Source organism: Vicugna pacos, chromosome 30, assembly GCF_048564905.1.
Source record: "Vicugna pacos chromosome 30, VicPac4, whole genome shotgun sequence".
Lineage (NCBI taxonomy): Eukaryota > Metazoa > Chordata > Mammalia > Artiodactyla > Camelidae > Vicugna > Vicugna pacos.
The window spans coordinates 31207723-31224023 of NC_133016.1; the positions used below are offsets into that span (position 1 = coordinate 31207723).

General features: G+C 39.8%; 1 protein-coding gene across 1 annotated transcript in view; it reads right to left on the reverse strand.

Annotated features, from left to right (window-relative positions):
- Positions 1–16301, reverse strand: part of LOC140690341 (uncharacterized) — a 414099-nt gene that overhangs the window by 361145 nt on the left and 36653 nt on the right. The gene's annotated exons all lie outside the window — the stretch shown is intronic.

The following is a 16301-nucleotide window of genomic DNA, read 5'->3' on the forward strand; positions in this document are numbered from 1 at the left end:
GAATTAAACATGTAGACAAGACACTATAAACCTCTTAGAAGCAACCATAGGCAAAACATGTGACATACATCTCAGCAATGTTTTCCTAGAGCAGTCTACTCAAGCAATAGAAAAACAACCAAAAATATACAAGAGGGCTCTAATTAAACTTACAAACATTTGCACAGCTATGGAAACAGTAAGCAAAACAAAAAGACAACCAACCTATGGAATGGGAGAAAATATTTGCAATAAATGAAACTGCTAGGGGCTTAATTCCCAGAATATGTAAACAGCTTTTACACTTAATAAGAAAGAAAAACAAACAATTCAATTCAAAAATTGGCAGAAGTCCTAAAGATACATTTCTCCAATGAAGACGCACAAATGACCAGTAGGCACATGAAAAAATGTTCAATATCATTATCAGAGAAATGCAAATCAAAACTGCAATCAAATATCACCTCTCACCAGTCAGAATAGCCATCATTCAGAAGTTCACAGACAATAAATACTGGAGAGGCTGCGGAGAATTGGGAACCCTCCTACACTGTGGTGGGAATGCAGTTTGGTGGAGCCATTGTGGAAAAATTATACAGGTTCATCAAAGACAAAACCTTGACCTCCCAGATGACCCAGCAATCCCACTCCTGGGCATATATCCAGAAGGAACCCTAATTAAAAAAGACACCTACACCCCAATGTTCACAGCAGCACTATTTACAATAGCAAGACATGGAAACAACCGAAATGTCCACTGACAGATGGCTGGATAAAGAGGTTGTAGCATATTTGTCCAATAGACTACTATTCAGCCATAAAATAATAATAAAATAATGCCATTTGCAGCAACATCAATGGACCTGGAGAATGTCATTCTAAGTGAAGTAAGCCAGAAAGAGAAAGGAAAATACCACATGAGATTGCTGACATGTGGAATCACAAAAAAAAAAAAAAGAAAGAAACAAAAAGATAAATTTCTCTACAGAACAGAAACAGACAGAGTCACAGGAACCAAACTCTGGTTACCAGAGGGGGGAGGGTGTGGGAAGGAATAAATTGGGAGTTCAAGATTTGCAGTTACTGAGTATGTAAAGAATAAACAGCAAGTTTATACTGTATAGCACAGGAGAATATATTTAATATCTTATAGTAACTTATGTTTAAAAACAGTATGAAAATGAATGCCGGTATGTTCCTTTTTAACTGAAGTCTTGTGCTGTAGACAAGAAACTGACACAACATTATAAACTGACTAGACTTCAATGAAAATATTTTTAAATAGACTAAAACCAAAAAAAATGGAAAAGGATATTATCAAACAAAAAGAATAAAGTACTGATTCAGGCTACAATATGGATGAACCTTGAAATTTTATGCTAAAATAAGCCAGAAACAGAAAGCCAAATAGTGCCCTTTAAGGTGAACTGTATCTAAGCGTTTATTGTACTACTCCTGTAAATTTTCCAGAGGTTTGAAATCTATCAATATCAAAATAAAATGTATTATGCATTAAAAACTTAAAACGCTTCCTCACAGGAGGGCTTTGATTATTAAATGCAGAAACGCATATAAAGCTCTTGGAAAAACAATTTGCACGTCCACACACAGTCACTGCTGTCACTGCCACTCAGAGGGTGGTGCCAGCGCTGATGAGAGCTGACTCCACTCGCTCCCCTGCAGAAAGGAGTGAAGGCCTGAGCTCTGCCATGCAGGGTGAGCGTGAACCTGAGTCATACACAGCCACGTTCCAGACTCTGCGTTACCCAACTTTCTTATACAAACTGCAACATGTAATGTAAACACGCTAGAGGGATGTATCTTACAACACAGGGAATACAGACAATGTTTTACAGTAACTATAAATGGAGCATCTATTGTACACCTGAAACTAATATCATATTTTAAATCAGCTATATCTCTATAAAAAATTAAAAAATATTTTTAAAATGTTATCACTTTAATATTCAAATCGGTTTTTAAGTAAATACTAAACAGCTTAGAATATATAAAAGCATTTAATTGTGCTGTTTGTTTGCATATTTACATTCAGCCTCTTGCTAAAAGAGAATTTAAACAATTTTTTTAAACACAGCTTAACAACCATAACAACAAAAAGGCAAAACGGAGAGTGAAGAGAAAATGGAGATTCAATACTTAAATGAAACCAGGGGGAGATAAACTCATAAAAATGGATTCCATGAAGTCAGGGCAAGTGTTAAAGGCCGACTACAAATTCAGCTGTAAGATTCTTGGCAGCTAAAACAAAAAGAAAATGATGAAGGGGCGGGTGGTAGAGCATGTGCTTAGCGTGCATGGGGTCCTGGGTTCAAGCCCCAGGGCCTCCACTAACAGATAAATACATCTAATTACCTTCCCACAAAAAGAACCCCAAAGAAAAGAAAAAGAGAAATTTCTTTCCCAAAAAACCCTGATATTAAATTTGGGTTAAATACTTAAAAACAGATAAAAAGAAAAATAAAAAAGATAAGTGACACTGTGAAGGAAAACCCCAGCTGGGCTAACAAGCTAAGTCACAAATCTAAGTGTGATAATGTCGGTTTACTGATCTAAGTTTTGCTGAGCTACTTGGTAAACCTGAAGTTTAGTGTCAGTTTAATGGGCTAATAAGCTAACACGTAAATCCAAGGACAACAATTGTCAGTAACGGGATCTGTTCCAAATTGATAAGCTTCAGTGTACTGATTCCTTGCTTTTTGTTGTTTGAGCCTTATTGGCTAATAGCCCCATACTTGTAATTAACCCTATAAAACCTCATGTGCACGTCTTGGAGGTGCTCAGAGCTTTGGAAAAGAAGCCCCTCTGAGCGTGTCAGCATAATAAATCTCAGTACTACAACCCTGTGAGTTATACTTGTTTCTTGGCTTGCCTGTTGTTTCTATAACAACACAAGCGATAATGCCCGTGAGATAAATCTGCGGAGGTTGCTGTCAGGTTCCCATGTCTCACGTAGGAAAATCTGAAACATTTTTCTCACCATTCAGGGTCATCATAAGCCCACCTCACACCTCCCACAGTTAAATGCAAGAGCACAGGTAGGGCCAGACCTTTGCTGTCTCTGTGTCATCACAGTGAGACAGGATGGAAGGGGGAAGAGCACAGCCATTCAAGGAAGGCCACAGCAATTAACATCAAAATGTTAAAGGATTCAACCCCCAATAGGCCTTGAGGCTCAGGATGAAGAGATTTAACTTCTAGCAGATCTTGAGCTTCAGTAAACATCCATTGTATTAGTAACTTGGTCAATAACATGCCCCAGGCAACATGGCAGTCCCAATGATAGCCACAAAAGGTCAAAGGGTGGGAAATGGCCAACTCCCTGGGAATCCCAGCGCCTTACCCTAAGGCTGGTCCTTCTACTTATTAGCATATGAAACCACCAAGCCCAAGAAAACAAGCAACACAGTGCCACCTCGCGGTCACCACTCTCTCTCCCTCTTTGGGGAAGGCCCTCAATCTGTGGAGTGTGTACCTACTTCTAATATGAGCATCAAACCCCCACACCTCGTGACGTTTCTCTTGCATTTCAATGTATCTCTCTGAATAAATCTACCTTTACTCAACACTGGCTTGCTCTTGAATTCTTTACTGCATGAAGTTAAGGAACAAAATCTGGTGGGGCACATCCCAGGGGCTCAATGAAAGCCTGGGACACAGCCCTTCTCATGCCCAACGTTTTTTATTCTTGTATCAACAGGACTGGGCTGTGAAGGGAGGTCTGAGGCCACAGCTAAGGGACAGAAGCAGCCTCCAGGGCTCCAATTGGTGGGCAGTCTCTCCCCCAGCATGGGTCTTGGGGTCTGCCCGGTTCTCTGTGTTTCTCTGTTGTGCTGACTCCCCAGACATACAGCGTACTCCTAGGCTTGTCCCCACAAAACCCTTCTCTCCAAAATACAAGCACATCATGTCACAATCCTCTTGTTCAACAAGGAAATGTTCAGCCCACTTTTTTCCTCCCCAATAAAGTACCCAACTGTCCTCGCTCCCATCACACCACTATTTTTTGTGAGAACTCTGCACTCGCCACACCCCATCCTGAACACAGGTGCCTTACTGGCTGTGATTGAGATGTTTCTTTCTCACACAGCCTGCGTCCTTTCACTTTCCCCTTGTTACCTTAAAAAAGCATTTCCTGAGTCACTCACCCCTCTGATTCTGAACTAACAAAGTGCTGAGGTTGCAGTCACTATATGCATACATCCCAGTTTTGGCTAGGTTTCCATCACAAGATCTTCATTAAGGAGCTGCATCAAGAAGTTTAAAGAGGCTATTCTTACATCTGAGTGGAGGAGCCTGCAAAAAGTTGAATGGCTTTGAAGAGAGTGTTAACTAGGGACAAAGAAGTTGCAGGTCCTAGTCAAAAGTGTCATGAGGCAAAATGTTCTCCCAAGGCTCAGTGTGGCTTATGAACACGGAGTCGGCGGGGAGGAGGTGACAGGCAGTGAGTAGGGTGAGTGATACGGTTTACGCTCCCCCAGCTGGGGAAGAAAAGGTTTTTTCCAGTTTTCCAAACAATTTCTTACTACCTTTTTCTATTATTGTCACATACTATTTCCAACGAATTAAGCATATCAATGTCAGTCATTTGGGCCACTTGGGAGAAGCTACACGATGCCATTCACAGGGCTGGGACATGACAGCCACACCAGTCTAGATTGAAAGAACAGTCGGGGTATTTGCAAGGTAATCACGGGCATGCAGCAAACTCCCCAGCTTCAATGACCTCATCTCAATGCTGGGGCCAAGAAAACTACCAAGCAAAGTGCGTGATGATTATGGCCAACATCTGTTTACTAGGTAAGTGCCCGTGAAAGCTGCCGCTTAATGGGGAATGAGTACGATCAACGAGGCCCTGTCTACCTGGCCACACGCGCCCTGCCTTCCTGCCTTGGTGCAGCAGCAGAAATTGTTTAGCTGAGATGAACACCCCCAGAGCAGCCTCGACGGGAAAGCTCCCAGCTCTGCACGGCGAGACGTGTTCCTTTCCTTCTCAGAGCTGATCACAATTTGCTGTCGTCTGTTTTTATGTTTATCCCTTTTGTAACTGTCTCTCCTTCGGAGTTTTTGCTCAAGCAGAACAGGGCCAGATGTGTCTTGCGGCCTGCCGGATATTCTGGGCAGGGAAACAGCCGACTCCATATCTGGCTCTGGTGCTGAACAGAGAGGGCAGAAGGCCCAGGGGGCCATGCTGAACCGAGGCCTCTGCACCCAAAATTATGGTCTGATTTTGGGCAAATTATACAGTCTTTTTACCATGAGATTCCTCATCTGTCCATGAAAATAACTGTCCATGGCACATAGAATTACAAGGATTATAGGAAATCACCAAATTCATAACCTAGCCAAGGGGCTACAAGTGCATCCTCAACAGACAAATGCTGCCTTTACGGCTCTGACACATGCTAAGCGGGGCGGCCCCACACAGTGAACACTGCTAAGTGCCAGTGGGTTAAGTGCTTCATGTGTGCTATAATACTCTTTAGATCTTACAACAATCCCAGGGTGAAACGAATGTTATGCCCATTTCACAGATTCACCAACAGGTTAAGAGATTTTGAATTCTATTTCAAGGCCCTATGGTGAAGAAATGGCAATTTAAACCGGAATCTGGGCCCAGGCCTTGGCTCCATCTCTCTCCAATCCACCTGACCACTTGCCTTTGAATTCCACCTCTCCAATACACAAGTTTCAGCCGGCCAGCTCTTAAATGCAATTTGTGCAGTTTGTCAATGTTGGTTAATTACCATAAACTGTTCTCAGAAACCACTACAGTAAAGAAAGGTGGACTTAAGGAATTCTGCATTGCGTTCTCCTGCAATGTGCAGGATCCCTTTCCTACACCTCCAAATCCAAGTGTATGCTTCCTCCCTGTTTATGTTTGCACACGGCTTATTAAAGCAGAAGGTACCTGCAGTAATTCCATCTCGGTTGCTTTCCAAGGTTGCAGATTATCCATAATCAGTCTGTGAACGAAAATACTACAATGTGAATGAGAATACTGCAACCATGACAGTAAACAAAGAATACTGAAACCAAGTCATTAAAGGCTGCCGCCACCCCCCAGCTAGGACAGGCCTGCAGCCCAGCTGCTACAGCAACTCACAATGGTGTCATCTGAGCAGACTCAGAATAAGAAAGGACAGGCTACTGGCCCGAGATAGCTAGGTGCTTGTCTAAAAAATGAATTCAGTGAGTCCAAATATTTGCTTCCTCTCACACATACAAAAGTACTAAATTCTTGAACTTGAGATACCTGGCTTTCCTTAGATAACAAGCAATCTTTTATTGTTCCAACAACCTGGTCTTTGTTGTAAAGCTCCTATATATCCTAGCTCTGCCTGAACCTCTTGGGAGCAGTCCCTCAGAGAGTTCTGACAGGCTGTCATCCCGGCTCGAGTCCTCCCGCCAAATGAAACATAACTCTTAACTTTTAGGCTGCACATGTATTTCAGTCAACAGTTTTGGACACCATGAAGCACCACAGCAGATTTCTCTCCACCTGAACTCTCCAAGTAACCGGAGCCTTGGTACCAGCAGTGGCCCTTTGTGCCCATCCACCTCCTCGGGGAGTCCAGATGAATTTGGGTGAGTCTCTCTTGGTTCTCGGATCTCACATATTGGTTGATGATCCTAAGTTTATCTGGCGGTGTATCCAGGTACGTGGCCCTCCAGTTGAAAGAACCTGAGGTGAATTACCCACCCAGTGGAGACATATTGGGTGGGGCCTGGTTGAAAGATAACAGGAAATATCCACCTTGAGGATATGTCCAAAGTGGGGCTGGTGGAAACATATGAGGAAAATACTCACCCAGTGGAGACATCCTGAGTGAGTCCAAGTTGAAAGACACTGGGTTCAGGACTGAGTGGTTAGGTAAGAGTCTGGTCTAATATTTTCCTCAATTTGGTTACCTACATTGAATTTTTCAGGATAAAAGTAAAACTCTTATGAGGAAACTTTCAACTCCAAAATTCGGACCATCCTCCTGGCTGGTAACAGCTTTCTCGGGTGACAGAGAATCTTCCAGGAGTGGTAGACACAAAGACTTCATGACACAGAGTTGTCCCTGTGGGAAATCTTACTAGCAAATTTATTCTGAGAACCCGACCTTACAATGGGGAATAGAACTTTCAAAAAAAAAAAATAAAGAACAGAAAAGAAAAGAAAAAGAAATGACAGATTGCCAGTCTCCAACTATTACCCCAGCCAGGTTTATGTACATACAAAATTTACAACATTAATTGGGAATAAGAAAAAAAAAACTCACTCTGAAAATAACTAACCAGGCCTGATAAAAACATTTTTTGGCATTCTGAACTTATAAAAACAAAATCCCCTTTAGGGGTAACTTGGATTTCTCTTCCTGTGTCCTTGAAATGTAAATGTTTTATCTTTCTCTGGGTGTTTTAAGTGTGTGTATGTATGTATATGTATGTTTAGTTTATTTTTTAAAGGAAACCTTGGACTCCACCATACAAAAGTTTCAAGTATTGTGTACATATGGTGGCCACGCAAATAAATTGGGATTCTAAGCAATTCTTTGATAGTACCAATTTTCAGATATTTTGCCATCTTAAACTTTGTTGCATCAGCCTGGACCACAAAGGCTTTTAGCTTTTGGAGAGTAAACCTTTGAATTTTATTTAGGCAACACCCCGACTCTCATGTGGAAGGGCCTCTTCATCTTATTGGTTTAAAATCACTATATATATATTATATTTGTATATAAATTGACGGCCATATGATGGATTTTTTAATTTGGAAAACTTTTTAATTGGTGAAAGTTTAAAGAGATCTCATTATAAACAGTTGTTTTATGGTTTCTATTAAAATCAAGTTTAAATGTAGAAAAATATATCTAATGGTTAACCTAAGAACTTAGTTAAAAAAATAAAACTGGTTTGAAAAGCTACGTTTGTGTTTTTCCTTTCTAATAAATGTTTCTAGATATGCTAATAAAAACTTAGAATTATTAATGTTAATTAGGTTGAATAACTGGAAAAATGATTGTAAAAATGTCGAAAAAAAATTAAGTGGCTTATCCCAAAAGGATAAATATTTTTATATGGTTATTTTGAATCAAATACATAAAATGGACATTTTTGGATTTACATACAGGGTTTTGATACTACACAACGTAAAGTTAAAAAAAAAAGGGCCAAAGAGTTCACCTACTCCCCCCCAAGACTAAAGTTCAAACAAGCCCATTTTACTTACCACAGTTTGAAATATATGTATATATAGACTGAAATACTTGATCAATAATTGGGATAACAGACCAATTAATGTAATTAAAAACTGAGAAGTGCCTAAGCTCTTTGGCTGAAACTTGGGCATCTTAGAGACTTCTATAAAATTATATACAATGCACACACACACAAAAAAAGGTTTCTGGCACTCCTTCTAGAAATAAGAATTATTGATTAAACTTAATAAATATAAAAATTAAAGGTATAAGATTTAATAAAATTGAGATAAAAGTTTGTGAAATTGGTATATTTAAATGGTCTTTATACAAAACTTTTGCTTATGTTGTGGGATACATATGTTTAAGAGGAAAAACACTTCCCCTTCTTGGTATTATAAGGCTAGGCACATATCTGTCCCTCTGAAAATATTAATTGAACAAATTAAAATAAACCAATATAGTTACATAAGCCGTCCAATATAATGTAAAACTAAAAACTAATTTGAGTGGCTAATAAAAAAATACAGGTTTACCCTGGGTTTAACTTATAACACAAGGAAAAGAGATCTTACTAAATGCCTTATGCAAGTTTTGGAAGACATATTTAAGTAAGCCTTAATGTTTTAAAACATGGAATTCTTTGTTTACAGCTCTTCTCACTGATACAAAAATGCCATTTAAGGAGATAAAATACGGCATGGGTGAGAGAGCAGTTCTCTGGGGACCTGGAAGACAGTGTCTTTGTCTTGCACATCAGAAATATAAATACAACAAACAGTGACCTAGGACTGAGTCTAATTAGCTCAACGAAATAAACCTTAAGGCCAAGAAATTTTTGGCATATTAGAACTCAGAACTTTGAAGGGTCCTTCAGCCTTTGTGAAGAAATTTTAACTGTCTGTTTCATAAATAGTAAGCCTTAGTGATTTGAGCAAGCAAATTCAGCTTACTCCAACTATTATTATACCTATCTTATAAGTAAGTTTTAAAGTGAAGCTATGAGATCTCTAGCTTTTTTCTGATTATAAGCCTGTGTACACATTATAGAAGTGAGATATTTCTACTGCTAAAGAAAAAAAATTCAAAGTCATAGAGCTCTGCTTAATTGACGTAAAAATATAAGAGCTTAAACATTAAGTATTTTTAAAATAACAACTGAACAAATTGACTTTCAGCGTCATGTGAAATGGAAAATATTCAATATTAAGATAATATTTGATATTGTTTAGTTTAAGTATGTTCTAATTAATATAGACATCTTTAAAGTCATCAATATTATGTATAATACCTTTACTGTACCTAGGTTTAATGAAAGTCAAATAAGATCCTGTTATATATGTTGCAGATTTGTCAAAAAAAAAAATAAAAGTAATGTGCTGTGGTAAAATTTTAAGTAAATTAAATGCAAATGAGATGAGAGCTTTGGGTAAATATTTAAAATATATTTTTAAAATGTATGTTTAAGATAATCTCTAAGTGTTTGGTATCTTTAAATTCTAGTGGTGTGCTAAATTAAGTTAAATGACAAGATTTTATTAAATAGCTATGCCATTTTCAGATAAAATAACATTGAAATACGAATTACTTAACATTTGACTTCCTCTTACAGTGAAACTAAAGGTATATAGAAATATTAATAAATGGTTGGTGCCACACTGAAATAGTCTCTATTAGTAAGGGAATGATCTCAGTATCCTAGGAAAGTAATATAAATGCGTAAAGGAAGATGTAAGAATGGAATAATACTTTGTTAATGAAAAATAGTGACTTTCTCCTGAAGCTGGTTACCTCTGAATGGAAGACAAAATAAGGGACACACTAATATAAGTATAGAAAGCTGTGGAATTCTTGTGGAAAAGGAACCCTGAGGGAAGAGTTTTGTACATGGTCAGAATTGGCTAAGTTTAGAAACAAATTGGGCAACGTAAATGAATCTTAGAAGTTAGCTGGAACAAGATTAGATTTGGTTTTCTCTCTGTTAAGAGGAAAAAATTTTCTTAAAATATTAATCCACCTTCAGTAACAGATTGTAAAACTTCTTATACCACTTAGCTGATCTGTTCTGCCTTTACATTTGACATATTTTCTTGTTAATGAATTAGTACTACTTTACAGTGATCTATATGTTTATCTGATCAAGTGTTCTGAAATCTTTCACAAAACTCCCCAAATATAAAATTCTAATTAATTAAATAAAAATTAATTTAATTAATTAAAATTCTTTTAATCTCCAGTTAAGTTTGGGATGCTACAGAAGGCCCCTGAAACATCCCAAAGAGAGATTTTTAACTATAAAGTTTCATTTGGCATTTTAAATAACATGGAATTATCAAATGAATCATAAAACTTCTAAGGTTATATTGAATGAGAAATATTATTAATATAGGTATTGTAGAAATTACATGGACTCCCTAAAATTCTGGCATATCTGAAATGTTACCAGTGATAATTATGGGTATAGTGAACAGGTTTCTTTATTGATTATAGTGTAACGGTGTTTAACCATGCTTTTAAATTTTTGTCATTTATAGACAGTTAATTGTTTTCTTCTGATGGTTTTGCAGAATGCTTTCTCTTCAAGGAGATTTACTGATTTCTAATAAATTTCAAACTACATCACTGAACTAAACTGGGTAAGAAATTTTAAAGTTCTAATGAAAACTCTCATTAAAAGAATTAGTTACATGGGACTGGTTAAACTGCTGAATATGGTTATAATTTTTGATATTGTTTGAAATACTACTGGCTTTTAACCTGTTTCCCAGACGTAAAGAATCTCGTCTCCTTAAGCTACTTATGGTTCACAGCAATGTGATAAATTATACCTATGTAATCACACTTGGAACACTTATCTTTTCTCTCTATCTGATCCCTCAATAGACTAAAAACACTTAGGTCCCCAGTGGCTCTATCAAACAAATTAGGGAGATCATCTCCTAACAGATATAGGAGTATAAAGATATTTTAAGGATTTTAAAGAGAAAAGAATTTACCTAAATCTGTAAGGCAGAAACCCATGAAAAGCCTTGACGTGGCTTTCTTGGCCTTAGCAAACCTTAACATTCTACCCTGAGACTCCGTATTAAAACTTCCAACACAGCCAATTTAAAAAAGCCTATATGATCAAATAATCAGACCTAAGTTGTAAAAAATTAATCTTGATTTGGCTATATTTGAGAAAACTGAGGGTAACTTAAGAGAGAAAATAAATTATATTTTAGTGGATATTAAATTCTAGTTTTGTTAATTGAGGTCCATATTTACTAAGACACTTCCCAGATCATTCCTTGCTGTTATGTCACATTACTGTACGGTTTAATTGAATTATGAAAAAGATACTCTAGGTTTGTTTCTGAAGCTCAGAAATCTATCCTTGGGTAAAGTTCCAATGCCCCATGACCTGCAGCCAGGGGTTATACATACTGCAACAGGCATGACTTAAAGAACTGTCTCCAACCTGAATGGAAGGACCCTTTTTCAGGTACTCTTTTCCAGACCATACACACCAAAGCTGAAGGAAACAGAGTCTCCGATTCATTTCCTATCTGAAACATCCCCTGCACTGCACTGGCCTATCGAGTGCTGCTCCCCTGAAAACAATGCCCAAATGGAGAAAAAGCTACCAGACCAGGATGAGAAGAAGATGACATCTGAGCTAGACAGCTGACCCAAGACACCGGACCAGGACTGTATACCAATTACTTTGATAATTTCTCCAACCTTTGATTATGAACTACTCCACTTGTTAAGTTTATGATAAATTACCTATGTCTAGTACTTCTGTGTTACCTTGGTGGGTTTCCCTACTCCAAGGCTCTAATTAGATAGCCCTCAGAAACGTTATTCTAAAAAGAATTTATAGTTCTGTTTAGGCCACTGTTGATCTTACAAGGTGGGAGATTTCAACTGGCCAATTAATACCTGCTCTGACCCTGACCATAAATATGAACTTTCTCATAGGATCAAACTCAGAAACACAAGCAAAATTTTAACCCAAAAATACAACTTCTCGACTATTAAATTCTTACTCGTGACTTTATTAACGTTACTAGCTGTATTACTTATATCCTGTCTATTTTATAAAATTGTTGTCTGTTACAATTCCCAATGTGTAACTAGGCCCACAAGATTGATGATGGCTAAACATCTTGAAGAAACAGATAAAATTTATAACCCTGAATAAAATAAATATAATAGTGTGATTCTAGGTATGGGAATGAGCAAAGATGGGTAAACACTTTCTGTATCATAATAGACTAGTAAGACAGGTGATCCAGAGAACTTTTAGTATCAACAGGGCCTGACAAAAAAAAACTAACACCTTGAATGGCAACTCAGAAGATTCTTCACCTGAACTAGGAATGAGCCATCCTAGCAATGTGGGACAAAATTGGTCATGAAATTTCTCTCAAAATATTGGTCGAATTTAGGACCAAGTGGGAGCACTGTGAATGAAAATACTACAATGTGCATGAAAATACTGCAACCATGACAGTAAACAAAGAATGCTGAATCCGAGTCATCAGCGGCTGCTGCCAACCCCCAGCGAGTACATGCCTACAGCCCGGCCTCTCAGCCACTCACAGTGGTGCCCTCTGAGCAGACTCAGAGTAAGAAAGGACAGGATACTGGCCCTAGATAGCCAGGGGATTGCCAAAGGAATGAATTCAATGACCCAAATGTTTGCTTTTCACCATACATAGAAAAGCAGTAAATACTTGAACTTGAGATATCTGGTTTTCTTTAGATAACAAGCAATGTTTTATTGTTCCAATTACCTGGTCTTTGTTGTAAGCTTCTATATATCCTAGCTCCTCCCCTACCTCTTGGGAGCAGTCCCTCAGAGTGATCTGAGAGGCTGTCATCCCGGCTCGAGTCCTCCAGCCAAATAAAACAAAGCCCTTAACATATAGGCTGAACGTTTATTTCAATGACGTTCCAGAATAGACACAACTCATCAATTCTGTAATGGAACACACTGAATCAGGAACCAAAGCGTGTTTTAGTCCGGAAAATCTCCGGGTTCCTATTTCTTCCTGTCCTTATACAATCCCTCTAGAACTCATTAATTTGCTGTCTGCTCCTCTGGCAACAAAACTCGTAGAAGACTCAACTCAGCAGAGCGCCCTGCTGGGGAGAACACCCCGCAGAAGCACTGCAGGCTGCCTGCCCTCCTGCACGCTCTGCTGACCCTTGGTGTCCCCCGTGGAGACCAGGCCAACAGAGCTGTTCCTAACAGCTACAAATTCGCACTCGTTAAATAAATCATTTTATTTTATATGATATTTTACGTATATACCCATCTCTGAAAACAGCTTTGCAGAAGCTCAAATCTTCAACATCAATCCCCAAAGGCAAATCCGGTCCCCAAGGGGAAACAAGACTTAAGACGACGCTAAGGCCTCCAAAGTCCTCTCAAGGACCGTCAACCAAACTGCCTGCAGGTCTGCAGCTGCAGGCTGTTACATGTCTGCTTTTAAAGCAACCCCTTCCTGCCCTCGGGTATTACAGTGTCCCTCTACGCCCTCCTGTCTCAGAGTAAAAGCAGCCATTGCAGAACCTTGCAGGGAAGCACTGACAGGAGTCGACAAAGAGGATCAGAGCTAAGCTAATACTTCTGATGACATGACCTTGTCACTGTGTCACTTTACAGATGAAGATATATATAGAGAGAGGTGGGGTGATATTGCTTAAAGTCACACAGCTAATAAGTGGCAAAGTCTATAACTCTGCTCTTCCCTTCGGCGTGACGCCCCAGCTGGGACGCCCACAGGGTTGTCTCATGCCTGCCTGAACAATCCTCTCCTGTCACTCATAACCCACCACAGGGTCTGACCCTAGCCTGCCTTTTCAGCATCTATTCCCTCCAGTCTCTCAGGAACAAGGCCGTTTGGGCCACTGTATGACTTCCGGCTCCCGGAAACATCAGTGCTCATGCTGTTCTTGCCTGTGCATCCGGCCCGCTGCTCAGAGGCTCTTCCTCCCCTGCAGGAGTACATTTCCACTCTCCGCAGGGACACCTCCTCAGGGGAGCCCTCTTCTCGCTCTCAGCACGGCAGGGCCACATCCCGAGCTGCCCCATTAGGACAGTGTGCGCCCAGGTCTGTTAATCAGACCAGCAGCATCAGAGCCAGGGATTATGCCCGGGCTACCCTGCAAAACTACTGCCCGCCACACAGTCCCCAGCCAGCAGGTCACCTGGAAGTCACAGCAAGTGCCCCACCCAATCCAGAAGCCTCTTCATTTGCCAGCATCGCTGATGACTGGTTTCCAAACTTTGGTCAGTTTCACACAAAACAGCACCTTCAACTGTGAAGCAGAGGGTTTCGCTTCTGCTCCCCATCCTTACTGGTAATGTCAAGGAAAACAAAGAGGCCTTTTCTCAACACTTTTATAATGACACCCTCCCACCCACAATATTCATATGCTCAAGAGCTTTGCATCCACGTGATTTTCTTTCCCTTATGATAAGCGGCTCAAAACACTGCGGGATTCCTTCTATTTAGAGGGTATTTGTACTCAGTTTATCGGCTTTAATCTGTTTTTGTCTCTCTTCAATATCCCTAGCAGTTGCCACCTCTTACTCCCTTCAGCAGCCTCCCTCCCAACATCTACTCTAGGAAATCAGCTGTGATGAGGGGCCCTGGGGCAGTCACAGACGATGCAACTAAGGCAAAGAGAGGGTCCATAATTTGCCCGAGAAGATCAGCTTCAACCCCCAACAATGTGTGTCACGTCCCTGTGTTTAACTCTTATGCTAAGCAAGATAACTTTTTGTAGATTATGGTTATAAACAGATGAGGTATAAAAATACATACAAGGACACACATCTACTCTAAGATGCTCACTAACTCCACTATTTTGTTTCTACTTATTTCTATTAAAAAATATTAAGAACCTCTGCAGTCAGTATAGCAAAATGTTACTGGGCTTTAAATCCAGAATATAGAGGTGTTAAATGTGTCATTACTCATACTTATTTGTATGTTCACAATACAAAATTATTTGAAAGTCCCTCTCACCTCCCCCTACTCACTACTGGCTCTCACCTGAGCTCCCAGACCACACATCTAACAACCTTTCACTTTACCCACAGCTGAACTCATCAGTTTTCCGCAGAACTCCCTCTGCAGCTTTCCCTCCTCAGAGCACAGAAGGACCATCATTTACCTCATTAATCCACCCAGAAACCTGGGCCTTACTCCATCCTGCATTCACAGCCAGCCTTCATCCTTTCCTTTTTACCATCTAAACATGCCTTCAATATGTTCGCTTTTAAACACTGACCGTCCCACCGCTCAAGTGGAAGCCACCAACACTGCCCACCTGGACACATGAGTCTCCTACGTGGCCCCACAGCCACTCTCCCCTACTTGAGACAAATGGGACTTTGTCACTCCCGCGCTTTTTGGACTCTTTTCAGACCCACTCTTCTTAGAAGAAACTCCAAGTTCTTCACCAGGTGAAAGTCTTTGCCATGAAATTGTCACCTCAGGGAGGGCAGGACCCGCCCTCTCCCCTCGGCCCCGCCCTCTCCCCTCGGCCCCGCCCTCTGGCAGAGCATCAGCTTGGGAGGACCTGCTGAGCTACACCAGCCTGTATTCTAAACCTGGTCTGAGTTCTTAGCAAACTGCTTCACTTATCCATACAATTCCAAGGTAAATTAGAAAGATTTTAGATGTTGAGCTAGACTATTGATTTTGGGATTTTGCACTAGCAACCTGCAAGGACATGTTCTAAAGATTCTGTCTTCTTAAAACCACACCCAGGTTAAAGGAGTATTTGTGGAATGTCTTCGGAGGAAAAGGGACTGTACTTTTACAGGCTTTATGTTTTATAACATGAACAACCCGGACAGGGTCACAAATGGAACCGCCTCACAAGTGACAGAAGACAGGTGAGAGGCACAAAGCAACAGGTTGCAAAGATGGTAAGAGCAAACATGATTCTCCAACCCCCCCAAAAAATTTTTGAAACAACCAAAAATTCTGAATTTTAAAAGTAAAAGAGTATCATATAGAGAAGTGAAATAAATAATGCTCTTCATCAGGGTTTCAAGATCTCACTCCAGAGTTTTTAGCAGGCCATACTGAATCCTAGCACAGAAAAATCAAA